At 45.7% G+C, this 16,374-nt stretch overlaps 1 long non-coding RNA gene and 1 pseudogene across 3 annotated transcripts; both read left to right on the top strand.

The window, feature by feature from the left end:
• The window catches only part of LOC127347714 (probable histidine kinase 2), a 38,520-nt pseudogene that overhangs the window by 3,110 nt on the left and 19,036 nt on the right, over positions 1–16,374 (top strand).
• LOC127295765 (uncharacterized) lies at positions 1,427–4,068 on the top strand. 3 transcript variants are annotated; one of them, XR_011743698.1, is made up of 3 exons: positions 1,457–2,026; positions 2,116–3,742; positions 3,836–4,068. It is a non-coding gene; the product is annotated as an uncharacterized lncRNA (long non-coding RNA). The 3 variants fall into 3 exon arrangements; XR_011743697.1 differs by having other exon boundaries at positions 1,459–2,026; positions 3,862–4,068; XR_011743696.1 differs by having other exon boundaries at positions 1,427–2,026; positions 2,116–4,068.

The following is a 16,374-nucleotide window of genomic DNA, read 5'->3' as shown; positions in this document are numbered from 1 at the left end:
AATTCATGAATTACTCATGTATATTCCGGTACATGTTGACATGTTAGGTGACAAACAAAAAATACTGTGATAAATTTGGGCATTTATGAAGATATTTTGAAATATTGAGTAATTATTACGTGTGTATGCAGTAGTTGGAAAAATATGACCTCTTCAAACAAAGTTAATTTGATAATTATGAACATGCCCAAAACAAGATGTAAACATGTATGCACGGCTAAATTAGTTCAAATCTACTGTACTTCAAATTACTCATGTATAATCCGGTACGTGTTAACATGTCACGTGGAACAAAACTTGGTCATGGCGTTTGCAATGCAGTCGCACGTGGCCGAGATGTCATACGCCGGTGTCGACGGCTCCGCCTTCACCTACTACCGCGGCAAGGGCGGTCGGCCCAGAAAGATGTTCGTCAGCCGCCGCGGCAAGTGGTACAAACAGGCCGCTGATCCGGTGACCGGCCTCCCCGTCGAACCCGTGCGGCAGTGGCGCCGCCGAAGCACCTGCCGAACGCCGCACGGGCCCTAACGGATGCCAAGAGCGGCCCACTGGTGGCCCTCGGGGCCGAGTTGGCCCGCCCCAGCGTCCATATGTTGGTCTTCTCCACGCCAGTCGGCGACGCTGGCGTGGTCTCCGCCTTCGTCCCCATTAAGGACATCCGACCGATCGCTGATTGGGCTGTTGTAGGCTTCGGCGCCGTGGACGCATACTACTCGATCACCGACACTAAGCACAACGCATCCACGGGCTATAAACCTTTGGTCGTTGGTTCTGACACGAGGAAGAATAAGAAGATGGAGGATCTATTCTCATACATCAAATGCACCGCGTCCGTCGTTGACGCTCCCAAGCTAGAGCTCCACGACGTCCGGATCAGGTCCCACCAAAGGGAGTACACAGTCGCGTGCATGAGCTTCGACCTCTCCGAAGGTGTACACCTGGTACGTGTGCATGTATCATCTTTTTTTATTAGGGAATCATGCATCATCCCTACATTATACCCTATATAAAAGTTAATCAATTTAGTGCCCTCCATAGTGATTTGGGCACTGTAGATGTGCTATTTATCCTGTCATTCCTCCAATTAATTGCTGGCGCGTGGCTTTTCTACCTTGTGTATTTGGTCAATCCAATCGTGTGTTGCCTCTTTTATTGACTGGAGAGCTACCGGCTACCGGTTAATATTTTTGCCTCTCTGTGTTGTTTGGAAACGCCTCCCGGTTATCTCTCCTTTCCTTTTTCACATGTTTGATTCACTTTGGTCAAAGCGGTGGTAGACCCCACCATCCACCAGGACCACCACACACACGTCATCTTTCTGGACTCTTCCCCAATCCCCACGATCTCCTCTATTTTCCACCTTCTTGGCCGACCTCCATCTCCGTCGGCCTCCCGAAGTTTCTCCTTGGCCAACATCCTTCCCCATATTCATCTCAACAGCCACACCTGGAAGGCTGGACATGAGGAGTAGTAGGGTTGCAAAAAAAACCACCAGTGCCCTAGGTCTCTCTGTAGTCACGCAGAGGAGCGAAACAGCATCGCGGCGGTGGTGAATCGGCGGAGGAGATCGAACGTGATGATGTACCGATGGGAAAAATCATTGGAGAAATTTGTAGATCGCTGGAGTCGTGCTAATGGTGGCGAATCAGCGAAGGAGAACGTTGCGGTGCCGGAGCATGGGAGGAGGTCCGAGCGGCTGTGAAGTTGGCCGGTTCCTTCGCCGGCGTTCTGGTCATCGCTGAGGCGCTCCGGCTCTTCGCGGACACAGATGCGCGATTGACGGCGGCCCCGACTGGCCCCGATCCACCGGTTGGTCTGCCCTGTGCGCGCTCAGTGCAGCCGCTTCCGGGACAACACTGCGACTATTCTAACTGGAGGCGCGTGCCTCCATGTCCTCTCTCCGCCACCAAGGGAGGGGAGCAGCAGTGGTACGACATGGTGAATTGGTGACTGGACGTCACCCTCCTGGAGCTGCGCATGGCCATGGAGGCCCAAGTCGCCTATTTGTGGTCTCCTATTATCATAGGTCAGGTTCAGATCGGTTTTGGTTGGGTGATTTTTTGATTCCTTGATTGCGTTGTCCACAGCTTCTCACTGCCCCGCTGTTCTCCACAGGCTTCTCCATTTGTGATTCAGTCGATGGCGATGACAATCTCTTCTGGCCATTTTTTGATGTGTCTAGGATTAAATTTTCAGTTCATTGGATTTTGTTTGCAGGCTGCCCCTGACGCTGACTAATTTGACGACAAGATCTTCCTTTGGTCCTTTCACTTTGCGTGCTCCGCTCCTCCATGCGAGCTCTCAGACATTGTTTGGTCATCGAAGGTTTGTAGCCCTGTTTTATAAGGCGAGCTAATTGTCCCCTGCTAATTATCGGCTAGCTGAGTTCAGACGAGTTTTGTTGAACTGCAAATGTAGAGATTGAGAAATACAATGAGATAGTGAGCTAAACTTCTGCTATTGCTATTAGGTTATTGTGAACATGTATTAGAGCAGAAAGACTGATTCAGTCAAGCAGAAAGACTGATTCAGTCAAGTTTGATGGTATGTACATTCTATTTCTTCACAAGCTTACACGTTCAGATTCAAGTTATTGTAGAATTTGCTTACTATGGTAAAAATGATACAATATTATCAAGGAATTGATTGTATGTTGTTACCATCCCATAACAGTCTAGGGTATATTATGGAGAACTATGTTTAATTGCAACTTAACAGTAATATATTTGCAGTTGCTTACTTCACCTGAACTGAATGACTATGGAATTACCTAGCTTCATAATGATTTTGGAGGTATCTTCGATCTTCTTAATACATCCGAATATGTTTGCATTCCCTTCTGATTGCAATTTCTCGGGGCGGCAATTCAATCTTAACTTTGTGGCCCTCGCTGCTCGCCAGACCTGGGCATGCATGGTGACCAGCAGCAGCCAGCCTCGATGAGGATGCATGGGGAGCAGGTCTTTGCCCCAGTATGTTTAGTGTTTAATGCAGCCTAGCCTCATCCTTGCATTGTGTGGTTTCTATTCTATCAGTCATGTTCTTTCTCACCTACATGCTTTGTGTTGTTACTCTCTTGCAGGCACTTCAGGGAGTACGTTTCCTTCTGATTGGCAGGTACGCAGAGTTTCTGCTTGACGCCCTAGATATACTCAACAGATTGACACAAACAGACAAGTTTCAGCTATCAGTGGTATCACGGACAATATGTCGTACAATATACTAAGTATTTTTACGGTTTATTTACATGGGCCAAAATGTTTCTATGCACCGTGAGATACATAATTGGTTTAACTTCATATAATCTGTTGCGATGAGTGTACACCCTGGTTACGTAAGCATGATTAGTTATTTAAGTACATAAGTAGTTGGTATTTGTTCCCTACTTTATACAAGAAAATCTTCTGAATAGTTCTCTTTACATTCTTGCATGTTGTGCCATTACATGTCATATATAATGTCAATGCTATACTATGCTTTCGGGACATCATTTTTCTTTGTATTCAATGCTCAAAGGCATACATTATTTCTCTGACTTGGTTTTTGACCTGGTGGTGTGAGCAAAGTCAAGCTAGATACCTGTGTCGATGAGGTGACGGGCTATCTCTTGGTTTGATGCAAATATATTTTCTCATTTTCCTCCTACTAGCTAACTCAAAAAAATGCATTTAGGCTGCCGTTGCTAAACTGAGACAGCCCATGAAATTTCTCCGGAGGATGAAGTTATTGCCTAGATTCTTAGGTATATGATTTACTTTTCTCCTGAAAATATAATATCAACTATGTTTATTTTACTTCTCTTTCCTGAATTATATCGAGACCAACTTAAGTACAGGGAATGATTGTTCGTTGTAATGGCAGTCAGTTCAAAAGCTATATGCAGGAGCTGAAGAGCTAAAGTCGCTTAACGCACTCAGATTAAATGGCCAATGCTTAGTTCTCTGTCAGTTTTCAGGAGACAGAAAAGGCATATAGCTGAGAACTGCTCCTTCCAACTGTTTGTTCTATATTGTGTGTTATCCTGTGTATATGCACTGCACGAAGTGTATAAAAAGTTGACTTTTTTGATGTTCCCTGTTTATATGCTGATTACGATTGTTGTTGAAAATAGCATGGTGACGCTAGGTTTCAGCTGAATGAATCCACACCTCACGGTTGCTTACAGGTTCTGGGTAGGAGACTGATGGGGAGAGCACCGATAAAACAATTTACATGTATTTCAGTAAATTATCGACTACCAGATTTTAAGCTACTGCATCTACGTTTTTTTTTTGCTTCAGTTTTCAGTTAGCAACCACTGTACTAACGTGTAATTTCACCGAAATCTGTAAACTGATGGCATATTTCTGTGTATTAAAACTGATTTCTCCCTCTAGCCTTTTCACTTCAATTTCTTCGGCACAATAACCTTGACTCGAATCTACCCAGTATCAGTAAATATAAATAGAGATCTCGATACACTACAGGAAATGAGGAAAGGATAACATATCAGTCAGTGACGGCTCAATCCATGCTCGCTTATGCTCATCCTTAAACGATTGCACCTTCAGGCTTCTTTTCACTGACGCAACGCCTCGCTCAAATAGCGTCTCCTAGCCGGCTGGCTACTCTGCAACGGACGAAGGCGTACACAGCAACTCCAGAACCAAACTCAGTTTCCGTTCCCCTTCTACGCATCCCGTACACAATATTTTGTTTTCTCTTTCTGTCTTCACCAGTGTAGTATCCACTTTTATTTGCTGTTAAAGCTCGCTAACTAATTACGCGAGGCTAAATATACCGCCACTATAGTTTTCTCGCCGCTACCTATTAGAACATATCTACATGGACTAATTTTATAGCATAATCATTTAGCCCGATCATCGCCTCAGATATAGCACCACGGGCGCGGCGTGCCGCCGCGCCTATGCCTCCTAGTACTCTCTTTATTAGGGGATACAAGCACGTACTCCGTACAAAGCATATCTTTTTTGAGGGAATCGTACAAAGCATATCTAACAGGGATGGATCTAGCATGGTGGAAGCGTGGGGGCCCACACCATACTAAATCGCATTTGCTCATATGGGTCTAAGCCAGTCAATATTACGCTAGGAAAATACTCTTACCTAATTAACCCCCGCATCTCGTAGGTGCGCATGAGCAGGGCATCAGTGTAGTATGTAGCAGGGCGGGCATGGGCATGACCAAACCGACTGGTAGCACACGTATCGCATCACATCCTTTTGAGATGTAGAATTGCGACATTCACTCATACATTTATTTACGTTCTTACAAATATTAATATTCTTATCTGCATATTTGCACATTTTAGATGTAACCATTTAATCTAGGATGCTTGTGAGATCTTACCATCTATCTCTATCACTTTATTTTAGTAAATTCTATACATGTACATTAGCATGTTTATATGTTTGTGGCCCTAGCGTAGAAACCTGCATCCACCTCTGATGTCTAACACAATTATTGCTTCCATTTTTTCGGAATATCTCTTCCATTTTTGTTGTATGGATAATGAATCAACATAGGGCCGACGAAGATGTGGTTGGGATATATAAGAGTAGATGAGCAAATCTTCACCGTTGGATGCAAATCTAATGGTAGTAGAAACGTGATGACTTGGAGTGGGAGCAACTTTTCTAACTATAAACATAGGGCACGTTTGGTAACCTGTGAGCCCCTTGGCTCGCATCGGGCCAGCAATTTTCGGCCCGTTTGGATGCCTAGGTCGAGCCGCGTTCTTGCATGAACCGGGTTTTAAAGCTCCCCGGGACAGCCCTGGAGGAACGCCCGGGTCGGTAGTTCTCCAGGGGCAGGCCCGTTCTCGAGCCTCCTTGGCTTCACTGATGCAACGTCTGCACTTACTTTGTGTTATGCTCACTCTCCCTTACGCTACTCCACACACCCTCTCCTTAAATCAACACAAACATAGTCCGAATCGAAATAAGTTGTACATGAAAAAGATGCGTGTTGATGATAGTAATCAATTCCCACAATCGGTTTCGAGTTTCGTCGGTTGTAAATCATCAATTTCGTGTATGAAGTTTTGAGAGAATTTTGCGAAATTCGTCGCACACGCTCAACCGTTTGAAATTTCCTTTGAGGGGTGGGTTCACCTCACCATTTCGCATGATTTTCATGTTGAAAGTTTTTTGTTTTGGTGGACATAGACGGATAAATAAATGACTCACTAGTATACTGTAATATGTACGTATGTGTGAGTATAGTTTACATTACTTTTTTTTTTGAGGTTAAAGTATCTCATTCATTCTAAAAAACAAGATCCGGTTACAATCATTGTTTAGGTCTCTATTGATCTGTTCTGGAAACATATTGTTCCAAAGGTTCCAGATCCTAATCTCCTAACATAATCAGCACAAACATGTGCTGCAGCATTTCGCTCTCTTTTAACAAACATACATTTCCATCCTGGGAAGTTGGAACTATTATGAAGAAAATCAGAGACAAAACTCCTCAGCTTGGACTAACAATCATTCTTCCGATGGATAGAATTCACTAGTGTCAGGCAATCCGATTAAAAAATGATCGGTTGTTTTGTCCTGTTCATCGCCAGACGGCATCCATCCAATAGGGCGGTGGCTTCAGCTTCCTCTGCACTGGGGCATTTTGTAATGATTGAGCCTCCCGCCAAAATTGTGTGTCTCATATGATCTCTAATAACCACTCCGGTAGCTCCATTTTCTGTTTCCTGCACAAAAGAGCCATCTATATTTACCTTGAGCCAACCTCGTGGCGAGGATTCCAGTAGCCTTTTGCTTTGGATTTCTCTTCTTCATTCTTCATGTCGAGGCCTTTCTTGCCCTTTAAATCTGTGTTAGTCTGGTTTGTATCATCTGTAGGATTAGAATTCCAGGTGTTGGCATACGTAATAAGAAAGTCAATAGAGTGTTGTATGGTGGACTTTCCTTTTCCGTGGTAGATGTCGTTTCTTAGTTCCCAGTCTCTCCATAATAATAGCAGAATGGCTTGATGCATTCTCTTGTGAGTGATGTCTAGTAACACAAGAAGCCAATCTTTACCTGTTCTAGTGAACTTCTTCTCATTAGGTAGCTCCCAAAGTTGTCTCATGCTGTGGTGTAGGGCTTTAGCTTTTGTACATTCTACAGTCTCATGGAAGCTATCTTCAAATCCATTTCCACATATAGGACACATGTTGTGAATCTCAAGTGTTCTCCTCCATTTGTTTCTTTGTGTTGGCACTTGGCAGGTTGTCCGAGGCCAGTCTCCAACTGATAACCCGAACTTTATTTGGAACCGAGGCTTTCCAAATGTTAGTCCATATTTTCCTTTCACCGTTCGGGTTGTTGCTTGTGCTATTCCCAACTCCCTCTCTTATAGTAAAGGCTAATTTGTAAGCACTTCTCACACTAAAATTTCCATCTTTCTCATAGTGCCAGGCAATTTTGTCATATGTAGTTTGGTTTGGTATCTTGGTTTTTAGAATCTCTTCTGCATCGTGAGGTAGAAAAATTTCTTGCACCAGTCTGACATTCCATCCATTGTGACCATTTCCTAGCAGACTTTTAACCCATTTTATTCTGGTAAATTTTCTCCTTCCTGTGATTTTTAGTCCTCCATCTCGACTGATCCAGTTACCTCTCCACACCTGAATGTTTGATCCATTTCAATTACGCCAGATAACTCCTTGCTTTAGGAGTTCCAGGCCATGTTCCACCCCTTTCCAGCTTGCCGAGCTATCTTTTGTGAAGACTGTGTCAAGGAGGTTGCCATTTGGGTAATATTTTGATTTTAGTATTCTTGCACATAGGGAATTTGGTTTTTGAAGCAGTCTCCATGCTTGTCTTGCCAACATCGCTTGGTTGAAAAGTTTGGAGTCTCTGAATCCCATACCACCCTTGCATTTTGGTTGAGTTAACAGGTCCCACGAAGCCCAGTGAACTTTTCTTTCATCTTCATCTTCTCCCCACCAGAATTTCCTTATCATTCTCATATAATCATCATGGAAGCTGTCATTCATTTTGAACACTCCCATAACATGATTTGTCAAAGATTGAGCCACAGACTTAATTAAAATTTTCGTTGCCGCCATAACCATAAACTTTTCAGACCAAGTCGACAATCTTTTCCTCAATCTTTCTTTTGTTGGTTGAAATGTAGATGCCTTCATTCTTCCTTGTGGTGTCGGAAATCCCAGATATTTCTCTTCAAAAGAGTTGTGTTCAACTTCAAGAATTGCTTTGATGTCGTTTTGTGTTTCCTCTGAGCAGTTTGCATTGAACAAGATTGAGCACTTGGAAGGGTTTATTAGTTGGCCAGATCCAATTTCAAATATACCGATAGCAGCCTTTACCACTCCAGCTTGACTAGTGTTAGCTTTTAGGAACAGCAGACTATCATCGGAAAAAAGGAGATGAGACACTCCTGGTCCTCTCCTACTGATCTTTAATTCACAAAGTTCTTGTAAATAAACTGCCCTCTGTAACACTTTGGAAAGGCCTTCTGCGACAAAAAGAAATAAATATGGGGACAACGGGTCGCCTTGTCTAATTCCTCTTGTGGGTTTAAAACCTTTGGTCAACTTTCCATTGATTCTCACTTTGTAATGAACTGAGGAAATGTAGCTCATGATCCAACCAACGAACTTTGGGTCAAAACCAAATTTAAGAAGTATAGTCTTCAAATATTGCCAGTCCACTCTTTCATAAGCTTTGGTTAGATCGAGTTTGTAGGCACAAAAACCTTCAGGTTTCTTATTGGTTTGAATTGCATGAAAGCATTCAAATGTTATCAGAAATAAGTCTCCCCGGTATAAACGCACTCTGTCAATCCAAGATCAAGGAGTCCAGCATTGGTCTCATTCTGTTTATGATGCACTTTACCACTACTTTATAGATGACATTGCATAAAGCAATAGGTCTGTAGTCCTTTAGAGTTTGGGGGTCATTTATCTTCTGGATAAGCACAATAATTGTTTCATTGATTTCCTCTGGCATGATTCCATCGCTGAAAAATTTTCTGACTGCAACGGTTGTTTCATTCTTTAGTATTCCCCAATTTCTTTGGAAAAAGTGAGCTGGGAAGCCATCAACTTCAGGAGCTTTTAGGGGCCCAATCTGGAATAGGGCGTCACTGATCTCCTCATCGGAGAAATCCTTGGTGAGTTTTTCATTCATCTCTGTGTCCACTTTTTGTTCGATGAGTTCCTCTATTAGCTCCAGCACAACCAGTTTTTCTTTGGTGTACATCTCTTTGAAATATTGGTTTGCTTATATTTCCATGTCACTTTGTTTATCCACCACCCGTCCATCCACCTTCTTTAATTTCCAGATTCTGTTCTTTTTTGCTCTCCAAGATGCTTTCCTGTGAAAAAACTTTGTGTTTTGGTCCCCATGTTTCAACCAAGAAACTCTAGATCTTTGGCGCCACATTATCTCCTCTCTCAGTAACAATTCATCTAGCCTTCTATTTACATCTTCAATCTCTTTTCTGTTTCTTGAAAAATGCTTCGATTGTAGCCATTCTAGTCTTTTCTTCAGCTTTATTATTTCTTTTGACACAGCCCCAAACTTAGATTTACTCCAGCTTGTGAGGCACTCCATGGTGGATTTAAGTTTATTTTGGACATTTCCCAGGCAGCTAGCTGGCTCATGTCCATTCCACGCTACCTCAATCTCTTCTCCTAGAGAAGCTTCTCTTTCCCACATCATTTCATACCTGATTGTTTTCGAATCTTTCCCCCAGTCAGCATCTTTATTCAGTGATACTAATAATGGATAGTGATCAGACCTGGAAGAAACAATGTGTCTCACCACAGTCTGGGGAAACATACTGGACCAAGTCGGACAAGCAACTGCTCTGTCCAGTCTGACTCTTACATTTTTTATGCCTTTTTGTTTGTTGTTGTATGTCCAGGGTAGACCCACGAAGCCAAGGTCATAGAGGTTACACTGAGAAAGTACCTCTCTAAAATCTGTCATTTGTCTTTCATTCCTTCTTGTTGCTGAAATGTGTTTGTGCTGCCACGTAGCTTCGTTGAAATCTCCTACCATCAACCAAGGTTCTTCCACATCAAGCTTTATTCTACGCATCAGAGTCCACATCTCATGCCTATCTTGTGCCTTTGGTTCTCCGTACACAAAAGTACTTCTCCATGTCATCCCATCAGCATTGACAATCCGCACATCAATATGATGGGTGCCAAAGCTGACTAAGTTCACATTGATTTCTTCACTCCAAAAAAGAGCCAGTCCTCCCCCTTTTCCCTGAGTGCAAATAGGAAAACAAAATTTCAGACCCAAACGCAAACACAAACTCTGAATTATTTCTTTTTTTTGTCTCGCTTCAGAACCGAAGACCACACGAGGACAGAATTCCCGCACCAGGCGGATAAGCTCTTGAACTGTCCGAGGTTGTCCCAAGCCTCGGCAGTTCCATACTAGGATCCTCATTTGTCCTGCCAGGTGCTCTCATTAGCTCCCTGCAGTTCTTCGGTTGCCCCTGGGCCGGTCGCATCCTTTCCACCCTTCTGTCCATGTTGCTTTTCCTTTGCCTCACTTTCCTTTACAGATTGTGGTTCCTCTTCCTCTCCCTCTTGTGAACCTCCCCTACTCTCCTTTCCTATCAACAGGTTCTCCTTTGAGTTATTATCTACTAGAATATCTAGGGATTCATCACTACCCTCTGTCGCAGCAGAGTTCATATCTACCTTTCCTTGGCTATTCCTAACATTTTGGCTCAGATACATTTTTTCTTCCTCTCTCATCTTTCTCAGATTTTCCTTTCCCGGGCTCTCCTCCAAGGATGGCACTGGAAGGATGATCTTCCTCTTCAAGGCTGGTTGTAAGTCAGCATCTTCTTCTTCAAGTCTTGGTCTGATGCGTGGAGCCCCCAGGTCGCCTACCTGGGTTGTCAACGCAAGTTTCCTGGTTGGGGAGTCACTTCCAGTTCCCTTCTGAATCCTCTTCCATCGAGCCTCCTTCTTCGCCAGCCGGTTTACAGAGCCCACCTTTCTTGCATCATCGTAGTGCTTCCTTTCCTCCTCATTCCTCTTGACGCCTACTTCCGGCACCTTGACTCTAGAAACAACTGCAGCCATGTCGAGGGCGTGTTGCAGTTGTTTCCATGAGACACGTTTGGCTGGCAAGGTTGTTGACGAATTCGCTTCATGGGTCTTGCTCGTGTTGTTGATCTCCTTGTCTGTGTTGTCGATGGCGGCCTTGGTGTAGGTGGTGGAGTCCTGATTCTGGGTTCCTTCTTTGTCGCTGGTGTTCGTGTTGTTGTTGGTGCAGATCATGATGGAGTCGTTGGCGATCTTCCTTGGGTTCTCCTTGTCCTGCATCCACAGCTTCTCCACCTTCTCAACGACGTGAGCCACGATAGTGGTATGTCGTGGCCCACCCTTCTTCATCTTCTCGTCGTCACCCTCCTAGCCAGAGCGCCATGGCAAGGAGTGGCGAGGTGTTCGGCTTCTTTGTCCCATTTTCTCCGGCAGGGGCCAACTTCTGATATCATGGCGACTAATAGGAGGAACACTTAAGCTTGGATTATACCTTTATGGTTTTGGCATCTCCGGCATGTCGCAGTTTTGTTTGTTGTGGCCGATTCCGCAGAAGAGGCAGAAGTTTGGTAGCCTCTCGTACCGAAGAGAAACCACCACTTCCTCATCAGTGAACTCGTCTTCGATGGGTATCCCTCGGAGAAGAGGGCGTCCAAGCGGCATCCAGACCCGGGCTCAGAGGATTTTGTCGTTGAGGTCACCGCGCGCGTTGTTGTCGATGCAGATGAACTCGCCCGTCCGTGCTGCGAGGTCCCTTGCCAGCACCTTGGTGAGGAGGTAGAAGGGTATGTTCTTGTATTGTACCCAGATGGGTACAACCTCGAATTGCGCCGCCTCCGGGTCCTCCCCTTCTCTAAGCTTGCGGACGAGCACCGCGTCGTCCCTGTAACTCCATGGGCCGCCGCAGATGACGTGCTCGAAGTCTCCTTCCTCCGAGAATTCGATGAGAAAATGCTTGTCAGCAAATTGGTTTGTTTCCATATTACCTCTCACTTTCCAGATGTTCCGCATGTAGCCGATCAGCTGCTTGGATGTGATGGCGATGACGGAGAGGAAGACGCTGACCGCAAGCAAGCGGACCGGTGCCAGCCCCCGGGCCTTCACCATGTTGACAATGATGGGGCGGACGTTCGCTTCTACCTCCTCCATGTTCATGATCTGTTTGTCCTTGCGCTGGCCTGAAGAACTTGCGTGGATCATCAGCGTCGTGCTTGCTCCATCTTTGCCAGCGGCAGCAACACTGGAGCCCCTGTTCTTGTTTAACATTGTTTCCTCGGGGTTAGTTTCACTGTGGGGTGTTTGGGTTTTCTCAGAGGACATCTTGGCGTAATAGTAGCTGCTGTTGTGTCGATGGTTCTGGCTGAAGAATTCTCCTCCTCCTCTGTTTATAGTGGTTCCGCCTGGGTCTAAAATCCAGCTCATAATGGTTCCTGCGGAATTCCATCCCAAATCAACGCTACCAGCCGTTGGGTGTGTGGTATATATCTTCTTAATTGTGGATACAAATTCGTGCACTCCTGTTTTGGGAGGTAATCCGTTGATAGTTTCCTCCTCTATCTTCAAAAGGTCAAAATCTGCTCTTGATTGGACAATAACTATATGTTGCCTAGTGAGATAATCAGGGATCAAGGAGGAGTCCGTGAATGTGGGGATTGGTGTTGATACCTTCTTAAAAGTAATTTCCGCGCGGATCTCTTACTGCTGCTTTTCCTCCTCCCCTTCCAGTTTGGAATTAGTGGCACGAATCGGTACTTCAGTCCCGATTTGATCTTCTGTGATCTGGTGGGCGACCTTCTTGATTCCGGGGCTCCGGTTAAGGAATTCCTCCGATTTCATCTGGAAGTAGGCTAGCCTTTTCCTTGGATTTGGGGATTTCCTAATCAGGTCTCTCAATCTCTCTTTCGTGACCCATGGGAAGAAATCCTATTTGGTGGATTGGTATGTTTGGGTAGTGGGATCAAACTTCTCTCTCTCAATCACGATCTCCCTATCTTTCTCGGGATTCAGAGTACTCCGGGGATTTTCTGGCGGATCGCCGCCACGGTCGCCATGGAGGTCAACCGTCATATTAAGGAAAAGCCATTTCTCTAAATTAGTCTTGTGCTGTTTGCATTACTTTTGCTCAACTTCTCGCTTGTCATCTTCATAGACGGCGACGTGGTGATGATATGTGAGAAGTGAGAGGTGATAATCCATGGTGGTGGCAGCATGGTGATGTTCATCTTCGTGGTCCACGACGTGGTGATGCTTGTGACCGGCGTGACCGACGGTATCATGGTGGTATTCAGCTTCGTCATCAGCGACATGGTTATGCTTGTGACGGGTGTGAACGGTGGTGTCATGGTGGTGTTTGTATTCGTGGTCGGCGACGTGGTGATGCTTCTGACCGGCGTAACCGGCGGTGTCATGGTGGTCTCGTCTTCGTGGTCAAGGACATGGTGATGCTTGTGGCCGGCTTCACCAACTGCGTCATGGTTGTCTTCGTCCTCGTGGTCGGCGAGGTGGTGATGCTTCTGGCCGGCGTCAACGATGGTGCTATGGTGGTCTTCATCTTCGTGGTCGGCGACGTGTCCATGCTTCTGACCGGCGTGACCGACGGTGTCATGGTGCTCTTCGTCTTCGTGGTCGGCGACGTGGTGACGATTTTGACCGACATGATCGACGATGCCATGGTGATGTTTGTCTTCGTGGTCGCCGACGTGCCGAACCTTGTGAACGCCGACGTGAGGCTTTGTGATAGGTGAGGAGGTGAGAGGTAAAGTCACCATGTGGATAAGTGGTGAGGCTTTTACTGAGCTCGTATGAAACCAAACGAGCCATTCGTTTCTGCTGGGCCAAAAAATTCTGCACAACCTATCAAACAACAGCCCAAAACTGCACCATGGCCCGTTCGCAACACGCAGGGGTTCTCATCTCGCTGGCGCAGTCATGCAAGAAATCGGTCCAAACCAAACGCGCCCATAAGGACGGCCCATCTTTCTCCCTTTGCAAACACAGCACCACCAAATTAAGCTTTTAATAGTGAGGTAATTATACCGTCGCACGTATTAAGGAGTATCTGCGAAATCTTCACAAAACAAATGTCATTAACTATCCAGGATGATAAGGTGCATGCGTCAACCTCGAAAAAATAAGGTGCATGCGTACGTAAAAACTAAAAACTTTCCATGAAGAGAAGTGATGGAAAACAGATTTGCTTCCATATCACACGGATCCGAAGCAGACCAGCCCAGCCATGCATATCAGAAAATCTGAAGGACAGAGCTAATCAGGCATTCGGAGATCTTTTATCGAGAGAAAAATTAGGGGATAAGCAGTAGCAACCGCGTCCAACTGCTTGGATTGATCCCACGACCCCGCCTGCAGTCTCCGCTCGTCTCCTCCTCCACGATCAGCGAATAGAGATGTCAGGTCGCCAGAGGCTGGCGCCACGCCCATGCCCAGCTAGCTAGGTCCAGCCGCCGGCAGTTTCGTCAGCGACCAGCCGGCCATGCCGCCACACCCGTCAGTCGTCCATGAGCATGAGCGAATCATCGATCACCACTTCAGCTGAACCAATCTGTCTGGATGTTGGTCACGCCGTCACGCGGCACACCGGGCCAAGAACCTAGACGCCAGTTCTCCCTTTGCCGCTTGGGCCGATACGCCGCAAAGCGCAAACAAGCCAGTTCGTCCATCGCCGGCCGGGATCCCACGAGGCCACGGTAATCCACGTCGGTACGCCCCATGCATCCAGACTCAGCAGGCACTATACTAATCTATGAACTATTGATTCATATCATTGCTAAATTTTGCTAAACATGTTTTTTTTCTTTTTTGCGGGGTATTGCTAAACATGTTGTGCATGCTATAAATTGTCCTATATGCATTTTTTCTCAAACTGTTTAGTTATGAAGAGAAACTTATACATTACCCATGAACCTGCATCAAGGAATTGTAATTTATACAACTTTCCAACTTAATTCATGATTGCTTATTATTTATTGCTTTTATATCATATTAGATGCAAATTTTATAATTGTTTGTTGAATTGGTAAAAAGATTCTATTGAAATGGCCATTAAATTTTCCGTGCGGCATGTCCATTGATAAAATCTTAGGTCCGCCACTGATCCGAAAGATTGAACCTCCATGATTTTTTGTTCCTCACTTCGATCCTTTCATCGTACTAGCAGCTACCACGGACGCAACATGCTTGAAAATTTCAGATTGGTCGTCTGCCGCAACAGCGTAGTACTAACATCACCAGAGATAATCATCTCCTTCTTCTTCAGGGACTCCGGCTGGTGTGGCAAAAGGAGGCCATGTTTCACTAGATAGGGGTGGCCGTGGTCTCTGTCGTGTGCTTGCTCCCGGCCATGGCGGCTGTGACGTGCTTCTTCATGGCGCGGGCGTTGTGGCGGTCGGGGTCGCGGGAGGCGGCGCTCCAGGGTGACATCATGAGGCAGAAGGAATTGCTCCAGCAGGCAGAGCGCAAGAGCATGAATAAGAGCAACGCATTCGCGTCCGCTAGCCACGACATCCGTTCCTCGCTCGCTGCTGTCGCCGGACTCATCAATGTCTCCCGGACAGAGGCGCGGGCAAACCCCAACCTCACCTACTACCTCGACCAGATGGAGATTGGCACCAAGAAACTCTTTGGTCAGTTTCATACATCCATATATCTCCCTACGTACCATGCATGTCATGTATGCTTGCCACTTTTTTTTGGAAGATATGATCCGTTCATGGTAATTTAGCTAATTAATGTAATCACATCACTACAAATTTGCACGTCATATATAAAGTGAGGTTGTACAAATAATGAGTTCACAATTTTTATTTGGAAAGTGTGCAACAGTTCAGTTGAACCTTTTTCCAGTAGAAAAAAAGTAGTCCACAGTTTCTACAGTGTGCACAGTTCTATTTTTTGACGAGTTAACATTCATTTAGTTCCCAAGAAAGAATACACTAGTAGAAAAAGAGGCTTCCGTCCACCCCCATTAGTCCCGGAAATATTCGAACCGCGACTAAAGGGGGCTTTAGTCGCGGTTCGGGAGGTGACCCGCGACTAATGATCCTTTAGTCGCGGTTCGGCGGAGGGATGCCAACCGGGACTAAAGGGCTACGGAGGGATGTGGCCGGCGGAAAAACCTTCAGTCGCGGTTGGGGACACCAACCGCGACTAAAGGGTCCCCTTTAGTCGCGGTTGGTGTCCCCAACCGCGACTAAAGGGTCCCCTTTATTCGCGGTTGGGGTCCCCACCCGCGATCGAAGGTTTTTCCGAGTTTTTACTCCCACGCACCACTGCACAAACCCCCCCACCCCGTGGAGCGCCTTTTTTTGGTTTGTAAAATACA

The sequence above is a fragment of the Lolium perenne genome, chromosome 4 (genome assembly GCF_019359855.2).
Source record: "Lolium perenne isolate Kyuss_39 chromosome 4, Kyuss_2.0, whole genome shotgun sequence".
Lineage (NCBI taxonomy): Eukaryota > Viridiplantae > Streptophyta > Magnoliopsida > Poales > Poaceae > Lolium > Lolium perenne.
Note: the sequence above shows the minus strand (reverse complement) of the source record. Positions and strands in the feature narration are given on the sequence as shown.